The sequence below is a fragment of the Heterocephalus glaber genome, unplaced genomic scaffold (genome assembly GCF_053883595.1).
Source record: "Heterocephalus glaber isolate CG9 unplaced genomic scaffold, H.glaber_assembly_v1.0 deba00001481, whole genome shotgun sequence".
NCBI lineage: Eukaryota > Metazoa > Chordata > Mammalia > Rodentia > Bathyergidae > Heterocephalus > Heterocephalus glaber.
In genome coordinates, this window is record NW_028258317.1 from 36,085,584 (window position 1) to 36,109,445 (window position 23,862).

The 23,862-nt window shown below is 44.3% G+C and overlaps 2 long non-coding RNA genes across 2 annotated transcripts; one reads left to right on the plus strand and one right to left on the minus strand.

Annotated features, from left to right (window-relative positions):
• Window positions 1-10,542: 10,542 nt before the first annotated feature.
• On the minus strand, window positions 10,543-19,087 carry LOC110347726 (uncharacterized). The gene is made up of 3 exons (XR_002392494.2): window positions 18,517-19,087; window positions 16,936-17,977; window positions 10,543-11,482 (listed from the first exon to the last, which is right to left on the minus strand). It is a non-coding gene; the product is annotated as an uncharacterized LOC110347726 (long non-coding RNA).
• LOC147825903 (uncharacterized) lies at window positions 11,759-17,085 on the plus strand. The gene is made up of 3 exons (XR_015440061.1): window positions 11,759-13,249; window positions 13,831-14,018; window positions 16,944-17,085. It is a non-coding gene; the product is annotated as an uncharacterized LOC147825903 (long non-coding RNA).
• Window positions 19,088-23,862: the final 4,775 nt, after the last annotated feature.

Below are 23,862 nucleotides of genomic sequence, written 5' to 3' on the forward strand. Positions count from 1 at the left end.
GGATGGTTTTCTAATGTCTTCACTCAGGAAAGAGCTGTCTGCAGAGAGGTGTGTGTCGGGTTTGCTGTTAGGTGAGTTCATTACCGAAACCCATCCAGGGCAAGTCCCAGGAACAATTAGGAGGCCATCAAGCCATGAAGCCAATGACCACTTTGGATCTCTGACCAGTGCCAGGGAGAGGGAAAAGGGAAGTGCTGAGCTTCTCAAACTCCCTGGTCTCCAAAGCTGATGGGAGCACTGAGACCCCAGAGAGGAAGGGGCAGTGTGTCTGTGGGCTCCTGTGCAGGGGCTGGGGGTGCTGTTCCCCACAGGCCCTCAGAACCCTCCTGGTGCCGAGTGCAAACAGTGCTGACAGCCGGGGAACCCATCAGCTTCCTGAGAAGGAACTTCTTCCTAAACATCTCCTCTTCTACTCCCTATGAGGCCCCTGCCCAGAGAAGGATTGATTCTATGGATACAATTTAATCTGGGTAGATAAAGTCACTCTTATCATCTTATAGGATCCATTGCTTTGAATTTTGTGGCCTAAAAGCCTGGACTTCTACTAAAAGAATGCGAATTCTTGGACAGCAAATGGGAGAGGATTTGGTAAAGAGCAGTCTTCACCAAAAGCTGTCTTCACTCCATTTTGAAGAAGATTGAATCCTGCTGAGGAGCTATCTTGGAACCATGCACCTCTCCTCAGTGCTTAACAAAGTTTTATGTTGTTGTATGTGGTTATGTCCACCTCTCCTCTTGTGTTCCATAGGTCAAGACCCATGTCAATATTTCATTACTGCTCTCTCTTAAGTGCCCAGTCAGTGCTTAGCATATATCACATGCTCAGTGAATGTCTGTAGATAAAATCAAAATTGTTTAATGAAGATTTGCAGAGATGGGCACCCAGATGGCTAGGTAAGTGGGTGGAGGGAAATGGCTGCATGGGCCCAGCTCCCACCAGCTGAGCCTTTCAGGCTGTTGCACCATTGCCCCCAGACAAGAGGAGCAGAACCCCACCCAGCACCGAGGACGTGAGCCACCCAGGAACCAGCAGCACACCCACCCCCCCTTGAAATGAGAAGACACATAAACAAGTCTCAAAACAAGACTTCCAGATCACCTAAAGCAACCCCAAAGGGAAATGACATGGAACACTCTGATACTCAACCAGACTCCCTGAACTGCCAACAACAGAGGATCTGGAAAAAATGAAGTCAGAAATAATTTCTCAGATAACAGAAGAGATTGTGCCCATAGTGCAAGACATGATTAATAAATCAAGAGAAGACACAGGTAAAAAAATAGAGAGGCTGAAGAACATGATGGAATCCCAACATAGGAAACAAATGGAATCCATAAAACAGATGCAAACAGGTTTCCAGGAGATTAAAAACTCCATTGAGAGTTTACACAGCAGAATGAGCCAATGTGAGGACAGAATTTCAGATATAGAAGATAAGATTGCAATTAGTGACCAGGAAAAGAAAAATTTCTTTAAAATAGTAGACCATGAGAAATCAGTCCAGCAGCTGCTAGATGATACAAAGAAGAATAGCATAAGACTAATTGGAGTCAATGAAGAAACAAGAGAGAGTGCAGATGACATAAAAAAAAATGTTCACAGGAGTGATGGCAGAAAACTTCCCAAGCAGGAGAAAAGAACTTGACATATGTATAAGTGAGGCATATAGGACTCCAAATAGCCTTGATCAAAAAAATGTACACATGGGCATATAATAGTTAAGATTCCAGAAAACCAACAGAAGAACAAAATTCTACATGCAGTTAGAGAAAAGAAACAAATCACATACAAAGGAAAGCCCATCAGAATCACAGCAGAATTCTCAACACAAACGCTCAAGGCAAGAAGAGCTTGGAGTGACATATTCCAAACCCAAAAAGAAAACAGCCTCCAACCCAGATTGATGTACCCTGCAAAACTATCTTTCAAAATTGATTGAGAAAGAAGATACTTTCATGACAATGAGCACCTTAGGAACTTCATGAATACCAAACCAGCACTCGAAAAATTTTAGACAATATCCTACGACAATGAGGATCACAACCCCAGGAAGCACAGCAGAATGACTCCATCAGGCACGACAAGAAATTAAATGCAAAGGGGGAGAATCTATCAAAAACAAAAAGTCATGACAATGATAACTCAATACGTATCAGTTATAACCATCAATGTTAATGGTCTCAATTCACCAATCAAAAGAAATAGACTGGCAGAATGGGTCAAGAAGCAAGATGCAACAATATGCTGCATACAAGAAACACACTTAATTCAAAAAGAAACTCAGACTGAAAGTTAAAGGGTGGAAAACAATACTCCATGTGATAGGAACCCCCAAAAAAGCACAAGTAGCTATCCTTTTTGTGGATCTAGTGGATTTCAAACCAACACTGATTAAGAGAGATAAAGAAGGATACTATATCCTAGTAAAGGGAACAATCCAACAGGAAGAGAGGACAATCATAAATATATATGCAGCAAACACTGGTACACCCAACTATATAAAACAAATACTAACAGACATGAAAAATCAAATAAGCACTAATACAATAATAGTGGGGGACCTCAATACCCCACTGTCATAAATAGATAGATCAACTAGATAAAAAACAAAGAATGAAATACTAGAACTCAATCAAACTCTTGAACAAATGAAATTAACAGATATTTACAGAGTGTTCCACCCCACAAAATCAGAATACACATTCTCTTTAGCTGTACACAGGTCATTCTCCAAAATAGACCACATACTCACTCATAGAACATGTTTAAACAACTGCAAAGGAATTGAAGTTATCCCCTGTATATTATCAGACCATAGTGAAACGAAATTGGAGATCAATAGCAAAAGAAATCACAAGAATTTCATAAACACATGGAAATTGAACAACACACTTCTGAATAACCAATGGGTCACAGAGGAAATTAAAGAAGAAATCAGACAGTTCCTTCAATTAAATGACAATGCCAGTACAACATATCGGAATCTATGGGACACAATGAAAGCAGTCTTGCGAGGGAAATTCATAGCAGTGAATACTCATGTTAGGAAAACAGAGTGAACCCAATTAAACCACCTGATGCTGAACCTCAAGCTTCTAGAAAAGGAAGAGCAGGACAAACCCAAAGCTCATACAATGGAGGAAATTATAAAGATCAGAGCAGAAAGCAATCCAATGGAGACTAAGAGAACGATACAAAAAAGTCAATGAAGCCAAGAGTTGGTTCTTCAAAAGAATCAACGAAACTGACAAACCCTTAGCCAACCTCCACAAAAAAGGAAAGAAAAGGCCCAAATCTATGCAATCAGGAATGAAAAAGGTGAAATTACAACAGACCCAACAGAAATCCAAAGGATAATCAATATCTACCTTGAGAATCTATATGCCAATAAGATAGAAAAACAGAAGAAATGGACAGATTCCTAGATGTGTATGAATTATCAAAGTTGCATGAAGAAGCCCTAAAAATTCTAAACAACCCAATATCAATCAATGAAAATGTAATTAAAAACTTACTAACTAAGAAAAGTCCAGGTCCTGATGGCTTCACTGCTGAACTCTATAAGACATTTAGAGAGGAACTACTGCCACTACTATTTAAACTTTTCAATGAAATTGAAAGGGAAGCAATACTCCTGAATTCATTCCTGGAACCAAGCATCACCTTGATCCCCAAAGCAGAGAAAGATCCAACCAAAAAAGAGAACTATAGGCCAATCTCACTAATGAACATAGATGCAAAAATCCTTAATAAGATACTGGCAAATAGAATGCAGAAGATCATCAAGAAGATCATACACCCTGACCAAGTGGGATTCATCTGAGGGATTCAGGGATGGTTCAACATATGCAAATCAATCAATGTAATACACTATATCAATAGAGCCAAGGACAAAAACCATATGATCATCTCAATAGATGCAGAAAAAGCATTTGACAAAATCCAACATTCATTTATGATAAAAACCCTACAAAAAAATTAGAATAGACAGTCTCTAACTCAATCTGATAAAAGCCATCTATGAAAAGCCAACAGCCAATATCATATTAAATGGTCAAAAACTGAAATCCTTCACACTAAAATCAGGAACCAGATAAGGATGTTCACTATCACCACTCCTGTTCAACATAGTTTTGGAAACATTAGCCACAGCAATTAGACAAGAGAAAGAAATAAAAGGAATAAAGATAGGAAATGAAGAAGTCAAATTGGCATTATTTGCAGATGACATGATACTCTATATAGAAGTCCCCAAGAACTCCACTGAAAGTCTTCTAGACTTAATAACCAAATTCAGTCAAGTAGCTGGTTACAAGGTCAACACACAAAAATCAATAGCTTTCCTCTACACGAATGACAGACTCACTGAGAGAGAAATAGGGCAAACAATTCCTTTCACAATAGCATCCAAAATACTGAAATACCTAGGATTTAACCTAACAAAAGAAATCAAAGACCTCTGCTCTGAAAACTATAGCACTCTGAAAAGAGACATTGAGGACAATATCAGAAAATGGAAAGACATCTCTTGCTCCTGGTTAAGAAGGATCAATATAGTGAAAATGGCTATACTTCTAAAACTGCTATATAGATTCTATGCAATCCCAATTGAAATCCCAGCAGCATACTTCATGGACCTTGAGAAAACAATCCAAAAATTCATGTTGAACAAGAAGAGACCCAGAATAGCAAAAGCAATTCTAGGCACCAGAGACATGGCAGGGGGTATCACAACCCCCAAATTGAAACTCTACTACAAAGCTACTGTGATAAAAACAGCATGATACTGGCAAAATAACAGACCTGACAACCAGTGAAATGGATTAGAAGATGCAGAAACAACACCAGACACACTCAGCTACCTCATCTTTGACAAAGGAGCCAAACACCCTCACTGGAGGAAAGATAGCCTCTTTAATAAATGGTGCTGGAAAAATTGGGTTTCAACTTGCCAAAGATTAAAACTAGACCTATATCTCTCACCATACACTAGACTAAAATCAAAATGGATTAAAGATCTAAATATTAAAGCTGAAATGCTGAACCAGCTGGAACAGAGGTTAGGTAGAACTCTTGAAGACATTCATGTAGGAAAAGATTTTATGAACAAAACCTCAGTTGCCCATGAACCACCACAAACAATCAACAAGTGGGATCTCTTCTTATTAAAAAGCTCCTGCACAGCAAGAGTAACCACCAACAGTGTGAGGAGACAAAAAAATTTTCACCTACTGTTCCTCAGACAAAGGTCTACTATCTAGAATCTATAAAGAAGTTTAAAAAATAAGACCTCCCAAATTTAAAGACCCAATCCAAAAATGGGCATCTGAAATGAACAGACATTTCTCAGACAAAGAAGTAGAAATAGCAAATATACATATGAAAAAATGTTCCACATCATTGGTCATTCGAGAAATGCAAATGAAAACAATGCTGAGATTCCACTTCACCCCAGAAAGAATGGCTGCTATCATGAAATCAACCAATAACAAATGCTGGCAGGGCTGTGGGGAGAGAGGAATCCTGCTCCACTGCTGGTGGGAGTGTAGACTGGTGCAACCACTGTGGAAATCAGTATGGAGATAACTCAAAGAACTAGGACTTGAAAGTCCCATTTGACCCAGCTATTCCCCTGCTGGGTATCTTCCCAAAGAATTAAAAGAATCATACCACAGTGATATATGTGCACTCATGTTCATAGCAGCACAATTTGTAATAGCTAAAACTTGGAAGCAGCCCAAATGCCCATCAACTGGAGACTGGATAAAGAAAATGTGGGTTTTTAAAAAAATAAAATTGAGTACTACTCAACCATAAAAAATGAGAAATTAGAGACATTTATAGCTAAATGGATTCACATTGAGGCGATACTTTTTTTTTTTTTTTGGTACCGGGTTTGAACTTGGGTCCTTGCACTTGCACAGCAGGGGACGAAACCACTGAGCTAAATTGCTGGCCCAGAGGCGATACTCTTAAGTGAAATAAACAGGACACACGTGTAAATACCAAACAGTTTCTCTTGTGTGAGAAACTGAAAGTGTAAATGAGGACTAAAAGGTATAATGGATAATGTGAAATAGGATGAAAAGGGGCAAAGGGGAAGGGGAAATGTGAGGGGTAGGGGAAAGGAAAGAAGGGAATGGAATTAATATGAGAAAATGAAAAAATGGAAGCCAAGTCTATAAATAGTGAGGGATAGAGGGGTTGAAGGGAGGGCAGGGGATTGGGGAAAAAACAAGAACCAAGAGAGATTATGTAAAGGTGCAAATTTCTAGTGATGAATGCCATTATATTGTATACCTAAAATGTACCAATAAAATTAATTTAAAAAAAAAAACGATGGCTGCATGGAGGAATAAGTGACTGATCAATGATGGAATTTCATTGCAACTTCTCCTGGGCCTTGTCCAGATTCCTGTGATCCTGCCTCCCAAGAGCTGTGCTGCTATAGTGCAAGTGACAGAGCCCGGTCCGTAAGTGTTGGTTTTACTGGGTCTTCAATGAATTACACCAGTATCATCTGCAAAGGCCAAGAGGACAACCATGGAGAAGGCTGGGAAGGCAAGAGACAGAGAGGGGAAAAAGGGGGTTGAGAGGTATGCAGAAAAAGGGGAGAAAGGCAGAGGCTTTGGGACCTGAAGGAAAAACAGAGGTGAGAGGGACACTGACAGTAGCAGGGGGAGAGGACACAACTGAGAGGGGAATCATGGAAATGAATTCATGTCACCAGGGAAAGAAAACCTCTAGGTGCTTCTCTAAGAGGACTGCAGGGAGGCGGAAGGGAAAATGGAGGCTTGTAGGAGGAGGAGAGAGGAGGGCAAGAATCTTAACCAGAAAAAACTTAAGTAGCAGAGAAAGAGGGAAACAAGATGAGAGAAAAATGCTGGCCTGAAAGCTACAGAAGGGGTACCCAGAGTGGGAGAGCCAAAGCCACAGCCGCTTTGCCAAGGGAGGCGACCATAGGAGACCCACCCAGCCAAAATCTTGAAGTCTCGGACTTTTTCCACCTTATGAGCTGTAAATTGATCTATTCAGTTAAGAAACCTGGTTTTTATTGAGTAATTTCCTCAGAACAACCTCCAGTTTTGAAAATGTCCCCAACTTTCTCTGACTCTTCCCCCTCCCGCTGGGTCACTGTAAATCACTGGGAGGCAGCTGCCCTGCCCAGCCCTTCGCTGCTAGTCATGCTGCTGGGCTGATCCTGACCTGGCCCTCACTCTGCTTGGTGCAGACCTCCAAGCTGTTTGTTCTGCCAGCCAGTTCCCAGCATGCCCCTCGCTGAGCTCACATCCCAGCACCGACTCAGGAGCGCCTGGCCACAGAAGGGATTTCTCACTGGTCCAGAGCCACGTATTCTGCCTGGCCCCAGATATCAAGGAAATCTCAGTCTCTCTTCTTAGCCTCAAATGGAACCTCTTGCAGCTGAAAACAAGGAGCTCTTTATGGAAAACAGCACCCACCACGTGCTCTTACATCACGTCTTTTATGCAGTTTGCCTCAAAGTGTTTCCAGAGACAAGTGCCATTGTCTTCCTCTTGCAGATGGCTCCAAGGGGAAAGCTGAGAAAGTTAACTGGATAAGTGAAGGTCGCTTCAAAAGTCAGATCAGAGGTGAGAGAATCCAGGGCACCCTGCTCCCAGGCCTAGCACCTGCCCACCCCTTCCCACAGCTGCCAGCATGCAACCACCCCTTCTGGCCCCTTCCAGCTCACAGCTGAAACCCCGTTTTCCCAAGCAGGATTGCCCAGATCTCTGGCGGGAAGGGGGCATCTTGCAGGATTAACTGAAGGCTGATGAGCCTGCCAAGATCTGAGAGGACGAGAGGGGACGGTGGGCTCTGCAGAGGTGCCAAGCAGGCGTCGGGCTCCAGGAGCAATTGCATTCATTATCTGTAGCCAAAGTTTTACTGCTTGCTCAGTCTGAAAGTTAGCAAAGTAGTAATCAATGAAAAGGAAATATAATTGAAAAGATTAAAAGCTGAGGGTGGGTATGGACTGGGGAGAGAAGTGATTGCTAAAGAGGTCCATTTGTATAACTCAGAGGTCGATGTCTCTCATTACACTTGCATCTCTAGACACTCAGGGGATGGGAGAGAACCTCTCCACACCGACTGGCTGACACCTAAGAGTTTCCTCTGGTCACCTTCAAGGGCAATGTGAGGCCAGAGGGACTAAAGAAGGTGTTGGAAGATGAATTTAGGGGAGTCTGTACGCAAACAACAGTTGAAGAATTGAAAAAAACAAATAGGTCTTCTGACCCTCTTAAAAAAGATATCCAAGCTTCTGTTAGATGCTGAGGACCTGTTCATGTGATCTGAACAAAAGCTGAATCCACGCCCAGGGAGGGAAGAGGCAGGTAGAGGGTCTTAACTTCTCTGTTTATACTCGTACTCACTCCTACATACGCACACATACACACACACACTTATTCTACATGAGATGCATGTGTTTTTATGGATTTGAATCTGCAAAGGTCTATGGCTGATATCACATGTTTACTTAACTACCAACTGTATCTTTCTCTGAGACAAATGACAAACTCACCCTCCATACTTCTCCCAGGAAAGGAAGAAGCAGAAGGAGAAAGAGAAGAGGAAAAAGAAAGAGAAGGAGGAAGAGGAAGAGAATAAGAAGGAGAATAAGGAAGAGAAGAGAAGGAGAAGAAGAAGGAGGAGGAAAGAAACAGACAGAGAGAGACTACAGGTCTCAGCTGAAGCCTTGGGCTTGGGGGTTCAGGAGGCCACAACAGGGCCCCAGGGCAGGCAGTGTGTGGCCTTCCTTCCTGCCCTTGCCCTCTTACTGTGGAGGTTGCACAAGAGTTTGTCTACTGTGTTCTAGCCCCCAGCCCCTCATGTTCTCTTCTGTCCTTGCTGCCTACACCAGGACCCCGATCAGTGTGTCTCGGAGACCAGAGGATACAGAGAGGGCTGCCTGGTTCAGCAAACGCACTGCTTCCTGCTGCTGCATGACATTACCACACACTTGGCAGGTTAGTACAACACAAAATGTGTGTGTTTCCAGGGGCCAGGGTCTGGCACAGTCTGGGTGGGCTCTCTGCTGGGGTCTCGTACAGCTGACGCCGGGCCTGCTGCACCCTTACGCCCTTTGCTCCTGGGCTGGCAGTCCTCTTCCACCTCTCTCAGGTTGCGGGTGGAGCCATGTGCTTTTCGGTGTAGGGCTGAGGCCCCCTGTTTTCTTGCCAGTTACCAGCTGGGGCTGTGTCCAGCTGCTGTGCCCCATGACCTTCACCACACTGCAGTCTGCTCCCTTGTGGCCATCAGGCCATCTCCGAGCTACATTGGGTCTCTCACTTTGTCTGTTTCTGGCTTCTGGGCTCAGAATTAAAGGGTCGATGTGGTCAGGTTGGGCCCAAGAGGTCTCCTTTGTGATTAGTCAGTGTTGACTGACCAGTGACCTCGATCACATCTGCAAGACCCCTCTGCCTGCAGGGTGAACATCACAGCAATGGAGTTGCATTGTGGTGGCAACTACGCTTCACCAGAGGAGAAGAGGTGAGATGAGGCCCACCCAGCATCCGAGAATCCTGTCTAATATAAGAAACAAAAATCCAAACTGCAGATAAGAAGCAAATCATTCTTTTAGTGTATCTTCCATACAATATTTAGATACACTCACCCTCAAATATTACCCATCACTTATCTGACACTCAGGTTTACCTGGGCATCCTGTGTTTTCTCTGGGAACATGAGATGCAGAGCCTGCAGGTCTCTGCTGTACCAGAGGCCTGGAGTGGAAGAAGGCATTTCCTATGGGAAGCAAGGGAAACAGAGCTTTCCTAGGCCAGGTCAGGCAGTGATAAGGGGAGGCCTTCTCTGCTTTCGGGCCCAAGCCTGTCAACACCCTGAGGGTGACTCTGGGCCCCAGGCACATGCAGAGCCAGGCCTTGGAGGCACCTCTGTTGCCCAGGGTCAGAGTCTGGAGCAGGGAGCTTGGGCCAAGGGCAACAGAATAGCCCTAGGTTCTCCTACTGCTCCAGTTCAGCAGAATCTCTTACCTGGAGGTGGCTCACACCAGCTCTTTGAGCTGAGGAAAGAAACCCTGGATTGGTGAAAAAATTTTCCTTGTGAGCAACACTTGGCTTGCCTCACAGTTGCTCCAAATCCTCTCCAGCAATGCTTCCAACCCTGGCCAGCCCAGTGCTATGTTTTAACAGGCCAGGCCCTATGAGGCTGATCCTGGGATGGGTTATTTTTTCCAGTTTTCACTAGCAAAAATCTTTTTTTATTTGGACACTCAAGTGGCCTCTAGGAAAGGAGTTTTCATGAATTGCCAAAAATGTTGGGATGTGGCAGCATTTGTGTGTGTGGCCAGTTACTTCGGTACCTCTGAGGCCGATCCCACAGGCCTTTCTCAGGCAGAATTCCTGGGAACTTCCAGCAGACCCCCCACCCACCCTTTTTCCTGAGTTAAATCTGCAAGAGGAGGCTCTGGTAGCTGTCTGGCTGGCTGGAGATGGGCTCGTGTGTGGAGTTTTTAACTCTTATGAAATCAATCTGAATGAAAAGCGTGATTTATACGAGCACTAGTCAATGCATTATTAGAATTAATATCATTATTTTACTGTTTCCCTTTTTGGGTTTTTCCTCTCATTAATCAATTTAGTTCGATAAGATTGGGCTGAGTTTTGGCTGCACAGATTAGAGCTCTGCACTGTGGGAATGAAGAACCATTTGGTGAGTTCAGACAATACCTCCGTTGTTTTCTGATTTATTGAAAGCTCAGATTTTGCTGGTATTACATGCACCCACTGATGTTTTGCAAAGCAGGGATTAGTCAGATTTTTGTTTTAACCTGGAAGCTATCTCCACACACCCTTACTTGCTCAAAGAGTCTAGTTTGTTGTAGGCTGGCTGTTTCCACAGCCGAGTCACTGAAAAGGGGGGTGGCGGGTGTTTTACAACCATTCCTTCTTTCCGTCCTCACATTTATACAACACACATTTAACTCGTCTCCTGTCTGTTCTAAGTGTCCTACCTGCTTCCAGAAGAGGACCCACTTAGTCTTTTCTTAACCATCACCCTCATTAAGCAGTGTGGTGGGGCCCTTTCTGGCTGGGACCACCCCACTCCACACCCTCACTGGCCACAGGCGCCCATCATGGTTGTGCTCTGCAGGTTGATGCCCTCTTCTAGTTGCCTCTTGGTGTGCTTCATAACAAAGGTGCCTTCACTCCCAGCTTCTCAGAATCTTGTGATGCAGGAAGTCACTGTGGAAGCCTGAGGCGTTGTCCTCATGAAGAAGATGAAATCCGGGTGCCCAGAACACGGTTCCTACAGGCAGACAGTGCTGACTTGTCTTCAGGTAATGCTGACCGCAGCCTCAGTCACTCAGCTCACACATCCACACCCATGCGTGCATCTGCAGCCCTCTGCTCCCCAGAGCCTGAGGGATGGCTCTTCTCATCCACACTCCTTGCCTGGGGGCCTCCTCTGCCCCTTTTCTTCTTTGTTCTGAAAATGAAACTTAAACAAACAAGATCAGGGGAATAAGGTACATCCCTACTGGCACATGCAGATGTCCTAAGAGGAATTCTGATGCTAATCCCACTAAGGATGGTTAAAAGCCTGGTGGTGCTTTGTTTTATCAAATCTATAAGAACCTAGAAAAACAGATTTTTTTCTCTTGTGGTGCTAAGGACCCAAATCCAGGGCCTTATGCGCGCTAAGCATGTACTCTACCACTGAGCCACAACCCCAGACATTTTACATAAGACTTAGAGATGAAGTTTCCAAACCAGAAACTTATGTGTAATGATCACTCAGAAAACAATTCTTAGATGAACTGAGTTTGATATTTTTTTGTTTTAAGAGAAATCATCAAAATAAAAAACTTAACATAGTCTTTCTCAAATAAGAGTATCATGATATCTTTAATGACACTCCTAAAATGACCCCTGCCCATCCCAGTCCGCAGAGCTGAGTATCACCAGAGCAGCCTGGATTTTGCAAGGAGCATAATATGCCTGTACCTGTGCCTGGCACAGCTCACCATCCTAGCTCTCCCAACCCAATTCGCACACTTTCTCTGGCTCACACATGTCTACCTCTCACAAGTCTACCTCTCCCAAGGGGGGACATTCCAGAGGGAAATGAGTCAAGACATTGCTTTTTGGAAGCAGATAGGGATCTTTAACATGTTGACTCTGGGACTCTTACCACTGAGAGGGCGACTTGAGGTGGCAGGAACCCAACTTGTGGTGTTGTAAGTTAGCAGCTCTTATTACCTTGTGTTTCCATGTTCTAGGGTCCTAGGCTCATTTCCTCTACTTCATTAACATGGTATGCCAGATGCTGGCACTATGAGCCCCATTGCATGTGTGCCAAAATTGAGGCTCAGGGAACTTTGGTAGCCTGCCTCAACTCTCGGTGATAGAACCAAGCCAACTTTCTCGTGCTCTTCTTGAGAAATGCTGTTCAGAATAGATGCATTTTTCTAAACAGCAGCTCTCATTCACATTTCCTTCCAGCCAGGCTGCAAAGTCATCGATGATGATGATGACGATGACAGTTGTGAAGGTGATGGTGACAATGGTGACGATTTATTCTGATCAGCTAGACTCCAAGCGCTGTATTATATATGAAATGACCATGAATTAAGGTAATGATATCAGCCCTGTTTTATGTATTGGGGAAAAGAGCTTCAGTGACGTTGCGTAACTAGCCCAAAGTCACACAGCTAAGAGATAACCAAGATCTGATTTAGATGGTGCTGTGTCTGTGCTCAAATACTGCTGGACTACAATGAACAAAATACTTGGTTAGAAGGTCCAGACTGACCCCTTTTCTGACTCTCTCCCTTTAAACTTCACACTCTCTAGCTCTTCCCTTCAGACAGCGGGTTCTTCTGCCTGCTGGCCAGGTCGGCGTGAAACTAATTGGCAAACAGACTCGACCCCACCTGGAACACAATGCAGGGCCCAGAGGAGGCTAAAGTCCAAGTCTGCCCTCCTCCCTCTTTCTCTTTTCTTCTTCTCTGTCTCGTCCACTCCCCTTGCCCTCTCCCTCTCCCTTTGAACCTTAATATTGTCTCACCCTGAGATTCTCACCACAACATAGGTCAGATACGCTGAGACAGATGCACTTGTCCACGTCAGTGAACCTCGTGGTAAATGGTGTACCCAATATATAATGCAGGCTTCTCAAAGCTTGTCCCAGGTGTAAGTACACAGCCAAGCCTCAACTACTGAAAATATTCACGGATCATTCTGGAAAAATTCATCCCTTTTAAAGGTAGGATTGTTGCTTATTGACATTAGAAAATCTGTGTTTGGCTCCTCCCTTTGAAACACTGGAGGTACATAGCCTCTGGCAAGTGACTTAATTTCAGTGAACACCAGTCCTTACCTAACAAAATGGGAAGAATGCTATTCTACTTTCAACCTGCTATCAGGATTAAAATATACCTTGTCTGACAAGGAGTGGGCCCTCAACAAATACTGCTGTGTCTTTTGAAGACCATGGCTTGTGATTTAGCTTTATTTCCTAGACACTAGCTTATATAAACAAACCAGCAACTCCACTGCTTCTTAATTCAGAGAAGCGCTCAGAGGTTACTGCCGCCCAGGGGCCCAACTCACCCATATCCTGAACACCCCACCCCTCTGTGGACCATTTCTCGTGGCTTTCCCTCCACATGTGGGATGCTCACCAGGGCTGGTGTGAGACTCAGTGTGACCAACAGGCCAGCCTGCTAGGTTGGGGTTTCGTTTCTTTCCACCACACATCGAGTTTCCATGCAGTCCTTGAATTTGTATCTTGCCTTCTCTCCTCCCCCGCCCCCGCCCCAACCTCTCCACTGCCTTCTTTTCCAGGCTCCTTTCCTCACTTTTCTCCACCTTTGCTATCAAGGAGGCTTGGCTTGTATCGGTGCCAACTGTTCCCGTCAAAGTCCCAGCAGGAGATAGATGGCATACTCAGCTTACAAGGACTCTTGAATGGTTTAACAAAAGGACTATTTACAAACTGAGGATGGAATGAACCACACAGGGATGAAAACAAGGTCAGAAGACAGGGAGGGGCCTTGTTAACACTCTGGAAAGGGTGGGGGTTTCTAGACCCTGGAAGGACCTGCTGGGCAGGGGCAATCAGCTCAGCTGATGGGGCCAGGGCCCGGACACCTCAAACCTTCTTCTTGTTTTCCTATCCTTCTGGGGTTTCCACTGGACAAGCCCAGTGAGGTGCTGGGAACAAGCCTCCCCCTCCAGGGCATAGAACAGGGTGAAGCAGAGCAGTGGAGTGTGGCTTCTTGTGACCCCAGAAGAGAGCACTCCACACAGCAGCAGCATTTCATCTTCTTTGGGTCTATACTCATCACCAGTCTACACAGCTGTGAGTCCTATATGTAAGATCATGGGATGTGGCTGTCATTTTCTGCAGACTCACAGGCTAAATTGTGTTTTCAACTCTTGTTCTATTTTCCTTCCTTTCTTTAATTTACTATGGCCTGCTCTACATTTCACGAAGCTATTTTAAGCATACGCAGGAGATCTTTTTGCCATACACAGGGAACAATCAATGTTCTCATTTAATAATTCATTCTTTCATTAAGTGCTCCAAGTAATTAAATAAAACATGAATAAATTCCACACTGATATTTGCTAAAGTTTTGTTTCTAGAGAATTTCACCTGTTGGAGGATATGCTGGGACCATTGTTTACTATGACAAGCAGCGAAGCAGGGAAATCTTCTCTGTGTATAGTGCTAATTTCATTATGGTATTTACCAAATGCCTACTAAGCACTCCGTATTTAAATACAGGCCTTCCAACATTTAAATAGCCCTAGGAAGTTTTCAACAAATGTAGGCTCAGAGAGATGCAGCACCTTTTCCAGGATCACATCTGGCAAATATTTGCACAGAATCAGATACCAGATTTGACTGGCACCAAAGCCCCTGTTCCTTCTGCAGTTCCTCACTACTATATCTTTCCGTCCTATCCCTGGGGAGTAGGTGATGCAGATGGCCATGCAGACAGGTCACAGGGTTTCCAGTATGTCACCGTGTGTAGGGTGAGTGGGGGAAAGAACATTTCAGAAGCGTGGGAAACAACCTTCAGGGGAGTTCTGAAAAAGGAGTAAGGGACAGAACTGGCAAAATAGAAGCTCTCCTGTTGTGAACATCTTTCCCCAAAAGAAGCGAGTCCACATTTTTCAGTGGATGCAGTGCTTATCACATTCTCCAAACAAGCCCAGGCTCACTGAAGGCAGTTTTCCCCGGTCCCTGCTCCTACTCTGAGTCATTAAGAGCCCTATGGCTTCCGCAAAAGACTTCACATTAGTGCTGGGGGCACCCTTCTCTCATGCTGACCTGCTTGTTAGCACCCTGTGACGGTTTCACATCACCGTGTCATTACTTGTTTGCTTTGAGAGTAGTTTTATAGGTGCCACGGTCTTGCTAGGTCTCCAGAAAGTCCTCTAAGTGTTGGAACAGGGGCATCCTGATGGAGAAAACCCCCCTCACCTAAATTCCCACCGCTGCCTGGCGCTATCCCAAAGAGCAACCTTCCCCAGGTGTCTCCTGAAACAATGGCTCTCTCGGTCCCTTTGTGCTCTTTGTAACCCCTGGCTCTACACTTTCCTCACATCCCCATCCAGCCAGTCACCAAGTCCTGTCACATCTACAGTTTCAGTCCCCTCTCTGTCTTCCTCATGTGATTGCCATAGTTTGGACCCCATCTCTTCTCCTTTGACACACGAAAGTACTCATTCCATAAAAATTTTCCTAATATGAACAAATGATCCATTTTGAGACAGATCTTTCTGATTACCTCTCTACTACTTATCCATCTTTGCTGGACCACCAGAGTTAACATTGTAGATTTCAGATTTAATCATTTTACCTTCCTACTTAAGCTATCCCCTAATGACTGTCAAATGCCTGAAAGAATATTCCAAATACCGTAACCTGACACAGCAGGGCCCACGCCCTTGTAAGTGCCCCCTCCAGCCTTCTGTGCCCTTTCTGTTCATTTATGCACTCCTGTCTTTGCTCATGGTGTCCTGTCTGTCCACAAGGCTCTCTGCCCACCTCTTACATAACTCCTGTCTTAGCCTGAGTTTATGCTCTTAATCTTTATCAAGAAAAAGAATCCATCCACTCAACTGGGCTCTATTAGCTATGCTAGGGGCATAAAGCCCCTTCAAAAACCCATGGCGAATAGGGAGCACTAATTTCAGGAGGGCACAGAATGTGACCTACTGCTCATTAGGCGGCCCTCCCACCAGCTGTCCGCTCTGTCTCCTACATTGCTGTAGGAGCACAGGGAGGGTACTGCATCTACCAGCCGGATCCAGGACCTGGGATCCCCAAGACCTGTCTGCTGGCTGTCAGGCTGAGGCAGGGTGCTCACTTACTGCTTTGGTCTCTAACAGACTTGTCACTCACAATACACAGAAATGACATTTTCTGCTAGTGTTTTCTGACTCTTGGTAACTCACTCATGCATCCAAGAAGAAGCAGAGAGCTACAGAGGGAAATGGAGGACAATATCAGAGAGAGGAGAGGCAGAGAAATGAATGCTTAATGGCTGTTCTTTTCTCTTTTTTTCTTCATTGGAACCATGAGAATGCAGGAGGTCAGAGCAGGTATGAATGACTCAAATACCCTTTAGATCCTGAACCTTTTCTTCAAAAGAGATGTTAGTGTATTGGGACAGATGAGTCTGACAGCGACAGGGCAGAGCGTACCACCTACCCCAGTGTCCCTGGTCCTTGCCCCCCCCCCCCGCAGCCTCTGGGAAGCCCCAGGGAGGACAGGACAGTTCTCGTGGCCCTGGGAAGCACCGACACTGGGGGTGGGCCTACCAAAGCCCACCAAAGCGCCTGAGTCTCTCTCCTGAGAGGACCAGTGAGGGAGGGAAGGAGTTTTGCATATTTGCTTTTCATCAGAGAATTCTAACAAGGTTGTTTTTCTTTTACCTTTGCAGGTCCCTTATTTTGAGAGGAGAAAATGGCTGTATCATTTGTGGCCGGCATGTGTTGTGTCTGGTTCCTGTGGTTTGTTTTCGTGCTTTGAAAACGAAGCTGTTCATGGCTCCGAGATGGAAAGCAGACCACGTTTTGTCAGTGAGGCCATTCGTCATGTCTCCCAGAGGGGGCTGTGAACTCCACAGCCTTGTACTCTGCCAGCAGGAAGACCACCCATGCTGTGGAGGTCAGAAGGCCAGCAGGCAGCAAGGGCCAGCCTGACTCGGGACTCTGACACCCGGCTGTGCTGTCCTGAGGCCTCGGCCAGGCTCCACCCACACCGGCACAGGCACACAGGTCTGCTGTGCCAGGGAGATCGGGTCCCTGTGGTGGTTCAGGTCGCTGTTGCGAATCTTGCAAATGTTGGGCCCAGGCTAACCTTGCCAAGAGTCCAGATTGAGCAGAGCTGCTCAAATCTCCCCAGCACGGAGCCTGGAGAGGAAACAACTTTAGTGCTCTGGTAAAAGTTGTTTGGCTATGTTTAAGTTGAACTCTTTTGTTTTTTACTGTTCTGCAGAAAGCTAGTTGTAAAATGCTGTGACGTACAGCAAAGAACTTCTGCTAGCAAATGTCCGCACCTGCTGGGTAGGGGGAGCAGGGGAGGAAGCAGTCCAGACTTGCATTTCAGAGAGGAGTTTCCATGCAGCTGGCCTGGCAGGCCAGGGATTCTCAGCAACTGTCAGACTCACCATGGGGTCCACACAGGGCTGTGGGGCTCAAAGCCTGGAATCTGTATTCATGACAAGTTCTCCAGGTGATTGTGCCCGAGCTTGTTTGAGAACCAAGCTAGTGGGGTTCGTTGACAATTCGGCTCCGTGTCTGGGGACTGTCTCTCCAAGGGGGCACAGGAGGGTGCTCCTGTCTCCAAGGAATGCAGGGAGCGCTGGCATGGGTCCCAGAACTGTTCAGCAGAGCCAACAAGGAGGTCACTGTTTGGTTTGCCAAGTTGTATCAAGACAGGAGAAAATGAGCATGGAGTGCAAACCTTCTGAATCTATTAAAACAAACAAAACAAAAACTGGTGTAAATGTACTACTTAGATCTGGAACAACAGCATACAACAGAGAAGGAACTGATTGTAATTGTGTTCAGAGAGGAACAAGTTGAGCCTAGATCCTATTATGTCTTGTTCATTTTTATAGAAAGTGATGACTGATTCACATTGTAACGTTAATAAAGATGTCACTGTAATGGAAAAGGCATGGGAGTCCATGCTTTCTCACTTTCTCTCACTTAAACCTAGTGGATGTGCTCTTATTCAGCTTAGGCACATAAAAGATACCACCTCTCCCTCAGCATGGGCACCGGGAGCTCAGGAACAATCAAGAGCTCCCACAGTCCCTTCCCTGCACCTGCAGAGACACGGGCCACAGTTCGTCCTAAACCCTACACCTTTCCGGCTTCCCCAAAATATGCCAGAAGTAACCCCACTCTCTGGTCCCCTCTGAGTGACCCTGCCCAAGGACAGCCTGGCCCAAGGGTGGTGGGGCCACCAGTCGTCCCAAAGCAGTTGGTTGCTTCATCAGCGCTCACCCTGGACGGCGACTCCTGAGTCAGATTTCCCAAGCTCATGACTTCAGCATGTGTGGCCTAAGGGACTGCTCCGTCATGCTCTCCACAACATCTGGCATGCTTCACCTCTCGGGCCTCATCTTGCAAATTTTCTAAGGGAAAAAGTCCTAATTATCTCATTTCTTTCCACTGGGTAGGGAGGTGAGTTTTGGTGGAAGGAGGGGATGCTGGGGGAAACAAGTGGCCTTTACCTCTTCCTGTGAATTATCTATATTGAGATCCAGCAACAAAGATGTATATGGGTGGAAGAGGGGCTCTGGGGGGAGGGGAAATGCACTCCCAAATCTACGGGCCTAATCAGTCGACTCATTCTGCTACCCACAAATGATTTATATTCATGCAGTCAGTATTCCAGGGTGGGGGCAACCATCCCTTGCTATAGCAAAGTCTCCTTGGAAAAATAAGGAAAGGGAAGACTAAATGGCACAATTAGGGTGAGGAGAGAAAAGGGGGATAGAAAAAAATGTAAATGATAAAATGAGGGTAAAAGAAGAAATGGTCAGAGGTTAAGAGCTGGGACATAATTCTCTACAAGAATTATATTTTTCTATTGCCTGATCATCCCTCTTTTACTTTTAAAAATGAAGGTATTTTCCTTCATTCTGTTAATCCTCTAGAAGGGCTTCGCTGCATCAGGCAGTTGGAGGATTGTTGATTTAAGAGTCTCTTTATGTCAGAATACAATCTTTACTCAGCCAATATTTGAAACTTGTATGAGACTTGCTAGACTCAGTGAATATCTGGAATGACTAATATGGACTTAAAAAATTATCTTCCTTGCCAGGAAGTTGTTTGCTTTGGGGACAAAAAACAAACAAGTGAAATAAAAGTGAGACTACCAATGATTTCCTTCTCTTTTTTTATTTCCTTACTGTTTTGCTAAAAGGGCAATTTTTGAAGAGGATAAAGACTACCAAACTCCAACTATCACTTGTACATATTGGTGATCATCATGATACTTGCTAGAATCTTGGCGACTTGGTCTCATGTATTCTTGCACATCCTAGTGTCTTGTATGTGGTGAGAACTGAAAAACAATATATCTTAAAAATTAATACGGGCCATCCTCCTTAGTTGTCAGCATTGATATAATTCTGTCTCAATGCCATCTTCTGTTACCTTCTCTTTATATCACAGGGGAGGAGCCAGAAGCCTTCCCAGTGTGGTATGGGTCAGAGCCAGCCTCACACAGCCCTTGAACGTGATTTGGAAACAAGCACTCCCCAACATCATGTCAGCAGACCTGTGGTCAGTGGGCAAATGCAGCAGTGTCCAGCATGTCCAGCGAGTCGTGTGCCTGGAGCTTCTGGTCAATGCTCTTGGCTTCTCATGGGCTCTGGAAACTCACAGTGACATTTCAGCCTGGGGCACTTTGAGTAATGCAGACCAATGGGGGGCGCGTTCCCTAACCTAGCTTCCAGGCCTTCCAACAGCCCTGTAAGGCTCTAATCTTCTGCATCAAACCATTACTGCTTATGACTCCTCCAGAGGCTTCAGAGGTTCCGCTGACCAAGCTCTGACAATACAGCAAGCCACTGGGATTGACAAGATCACGTAGAGAGGGAGTGCAGGTGGGAAAGCCCGGTGGGCATCCGAGTCACTTCCTTCTTTCCCCTGCTTGGTGCAGTCTGACCTTTGGCTGGCTGAGGCCCAGCCTGGTGTCTGGATGAGTAGCCATGACTGGCCAGCCAGTCACAGTGACCCAGGTGTCAGTTACTGGAACCTACTGCAGGCAGGCATGTGCACACATGAGTGTGCACATACACATAATCTGTGTGTCACAGTAAATTAAATTAACGCTCAAACATTTAAGCAACTTGACCCAGTCATTCAGCTAGTTACCAGTTTGGACTTGAGCCCTGGAACACTGTGAAATCCCTACTCATTCTACCCTGCAAACTACATAGCCTTCTGACTTCACCCTGCTCCAGGTTTCCCACCTGTTAGATAAAGGAATAAGGTTAGAGGATGTCCCACACCCTGCCCAAATGTAGTCTCTTGTCTTTGTAAACAGAGTTGCCTGGGGCTGGCCCCCAGAGGCCCTGGGCAGACTTCAAGATGCTTGTGACGAACATGTGACAAACAGGCACGGACAGCAGGAATTGTGAGGAGTCCACAAGGGAAACTGGGGAGGTCATGGTTTGGGCTCACAGGTAACACTGTCTAGCCGCACAATGCTGAGCCAGTTACCAAAGCATACAAACCTCAGTGACACAGCGTCTTGTAAATTGTCCTCACTGTTGTTGCCCTCAGCCAAGCCATGGATATGAAGTAAACAGGGATGACAGCTAGAATTCCTGAGTTGAAGGGCTCGGTACACTGAGTAGGAAGAGGAAAATAGGAAGGGTAGCAAGTTACAGAGCCCTGGAAGAGGCTCTCTTCCAGGAAGGTAGGCAGAGCAAAGGCAGAAAATAATCAATGGCTGAGAAAAGTGAGCAGCCAACCACCAAGGGGATGCTTCTCAGAGTTTAAAAAAAAAGGTGCCAGTGACCAAAAGATGCTCTTTCTCTAATTTAAAGAAGCAACCTTTATTTTAAGCATTCTGCATTACAGATTTCAACGTTAATAGCACAACTTCTGAAACATATTGATTCAGGTTTAAAAGGGACCACCTGTGTCCAGCATACACTCAATGGAATGTTCTGTAAGAGGAAAGTAACTCGAATAGAAAACAATGTTTCAGTGTCTTTAGTCTATCACTTATCTTAGCAAAATTGACTGTTTGCTCCCAGATACAGGCGGTGTAAAGAAGGAAACATGGTGAGATCCCCAAAGGTGAGACTGAGCCCAACAGCATGTAATAGGCACTCAAAAATAGTCAAGTGCATGAGTTCTTGAAATCATAAGAGGGACTCCCAGGAGATACGATTATCAGGACACACCAGTATCTCAGAGGCAGAAACAGCCTTGAAATTTTAAACTCGTCCATTGGAGAGCTGATCCTTACAACACTTGAACTTGAAGAGGCTCCATATTCCAGAGAATAGGAATTTTGAGACTCTAAGAAAGGATGTGAGGCTAGGCCTTTCTAGAGCCATCTCCACCCTTGTCCTAAGAAGGATTTAACAATTCAGAAATAATTTTAACGGGCACATCAGTCAAGGTATCCAAATAAATATTACCATTTTCCATCAAAGCAAGTTATTCAGAATCTCCAGGGACTGTCTTTAGAAGATGATGTCAAAAGCAACAGAGGTAATATTTTGGACATGGTCTTAGGGCATTGTTTCAGTCTTTGGTTCTCCCATAGCGATGAAGAGTGGAACTCAGAAGCTGAGTTTGAGCCCAAGCACTGACTAGTTTTTAATCAAATAAACCTGGTGGGGAAAAAAAAAATCACTGCTGTCTTGAATTGCTTTTCTTCAACTATAAAATGGGAACAACTACATGTGCTCTGCTGACCCCAGGATTACTGTGAGGGTAAAGTGATCTGAATGGGAAAATGTCTTGAAGAAATAAAGATATTCTTAGCATACAGCATATTACTAAAGTCTTGTGTTCCTCACTGTGGTAACCCTGTCTACTTGCTCAGATTTTAATTTATTATTCTTTTAATGACAATATAAAAACCCTTCATAAGACATGGGTGTGGACAGTGATTTTATTCCACTGAATTCTAAACAGTACGTTTGTAACCACACATCATTGCTATCACACACATGTAATAGTGAATAGGAAAGTCCATAGTAAAATTGGCTCGGCAACAGCTGGACCATGAGAATGAGATGGAGTGACCATGTCCTCACTAATAAATGTCAGCCTGATTTGAATTACTCGCTAAAGCACAGCTTAGACAAAGTCAAAAGGGAAAACCAAGCTTTCTCGATAAAATGGAATCCCAAAGCATAAATAAAATATTCCACCTGAAAAGAATGATTTATTATCTCTTACTCAAGAAAAGGATGCTCAGTGCATTCTATGTGACCACATCTCTCAAGTTGTTTGCTACTGGTTTATAAAAGGTGCGCATCTTGTACATAATATCCCCTCCCCCATCTTGATTTATACATTCTGCTAAAAGAAAACCTGGAAGTTATACTTTGGTTACTTGAAACTACAAAAGTTTTTTTGTCTTTTCAAGGATTGGCACTTCTTTGCCTCAGAAAAGCAAATTACCCTATGCCCAGGCCGGAAACACTGGTGATCATTTACATCCACTAAAGAGAATTAGGATTCAAGAAATCTGACACAAGTTCTTAGTCATTAAAATAAGGCTGCCACAGAACAAAAGAGACTACATGTCTAAGACAGAAAAAAAACCATATCTACCATGAAGTAATGAATTGAGTTTGTACCATATATAATTTATTTCTTAATAAGCTATTCAATTAAAAATTCTGGAAATAAATATTTAATAACGTAAAGCCCCTCAGTCACCAAATTCTCCAAGTCACAAGAGATGTGACATACTAAGAAAGATATTTACATTTTTTGTGAGGAAAATACTTTTCCTAAGCGTAATCATCTAGAAATGAAAGGCCACGAACATATATTTTTAGTCCTACATATCTAAAACACACTGTCTCTTTTCTGATATAATTTGGACAGTTTTACAAAACTAACAGAATAGTTTTGAGGGCATTTAAGGCTTCTTAGAGTTATTCAACACTTACAAGACATGATCAGCCCACCCTGTGACCATTCTACTCTATAGTTAAGATAGATGCAATAATTAGGATAAATATTTGGGATGAAGTAGTGCATGAGTTAAGAAGAATCATTTGAAGATTCAGGGAGCAACTCTTTTTTCATTTGAAAAAAACTAATCAATAGAAGCAAACATCTCAGTTGCTCTATACAAACACAGCTGACATTTCAACATCTGAAACCTGGGTTTTCCCCCACGCAAACCTGCCTCAGGGGGAGTTCCACCATATCTGGCAAGACCACAATAATCCTATTTTCTTAAGGACCTGGGTCAGTCAAGATGTGTTTGACCCTTGGAGGTGTAAACAATACAGAAGTATTACCTCACCTTTTCTTCCTATTTCACAATAGCAATGATACATTTTGATCCTTATTTACACTTTTAGTTTTTCACACCAGAGAAACTATTCGGTATGTACACATGTGTGACCTATTTATTTCACTTAAGAGTATCACCTCAATGTGCATCCACTTAGCTATAAGTGTCTCCAGTTTCTCATTCTTTATGGCTGAGTAGTACTCCATTTTATAGAAAAACCACATCTTCTTTATCCAATCTCCAGTTGATGGGCATTTGGGCTGTTTTCAAGCTTTAGCTATTACAAACTGTGCAGCTATAAACACCGGTGGGAAAAGGTCTAAAGGAGTAGGGTAAGTGGG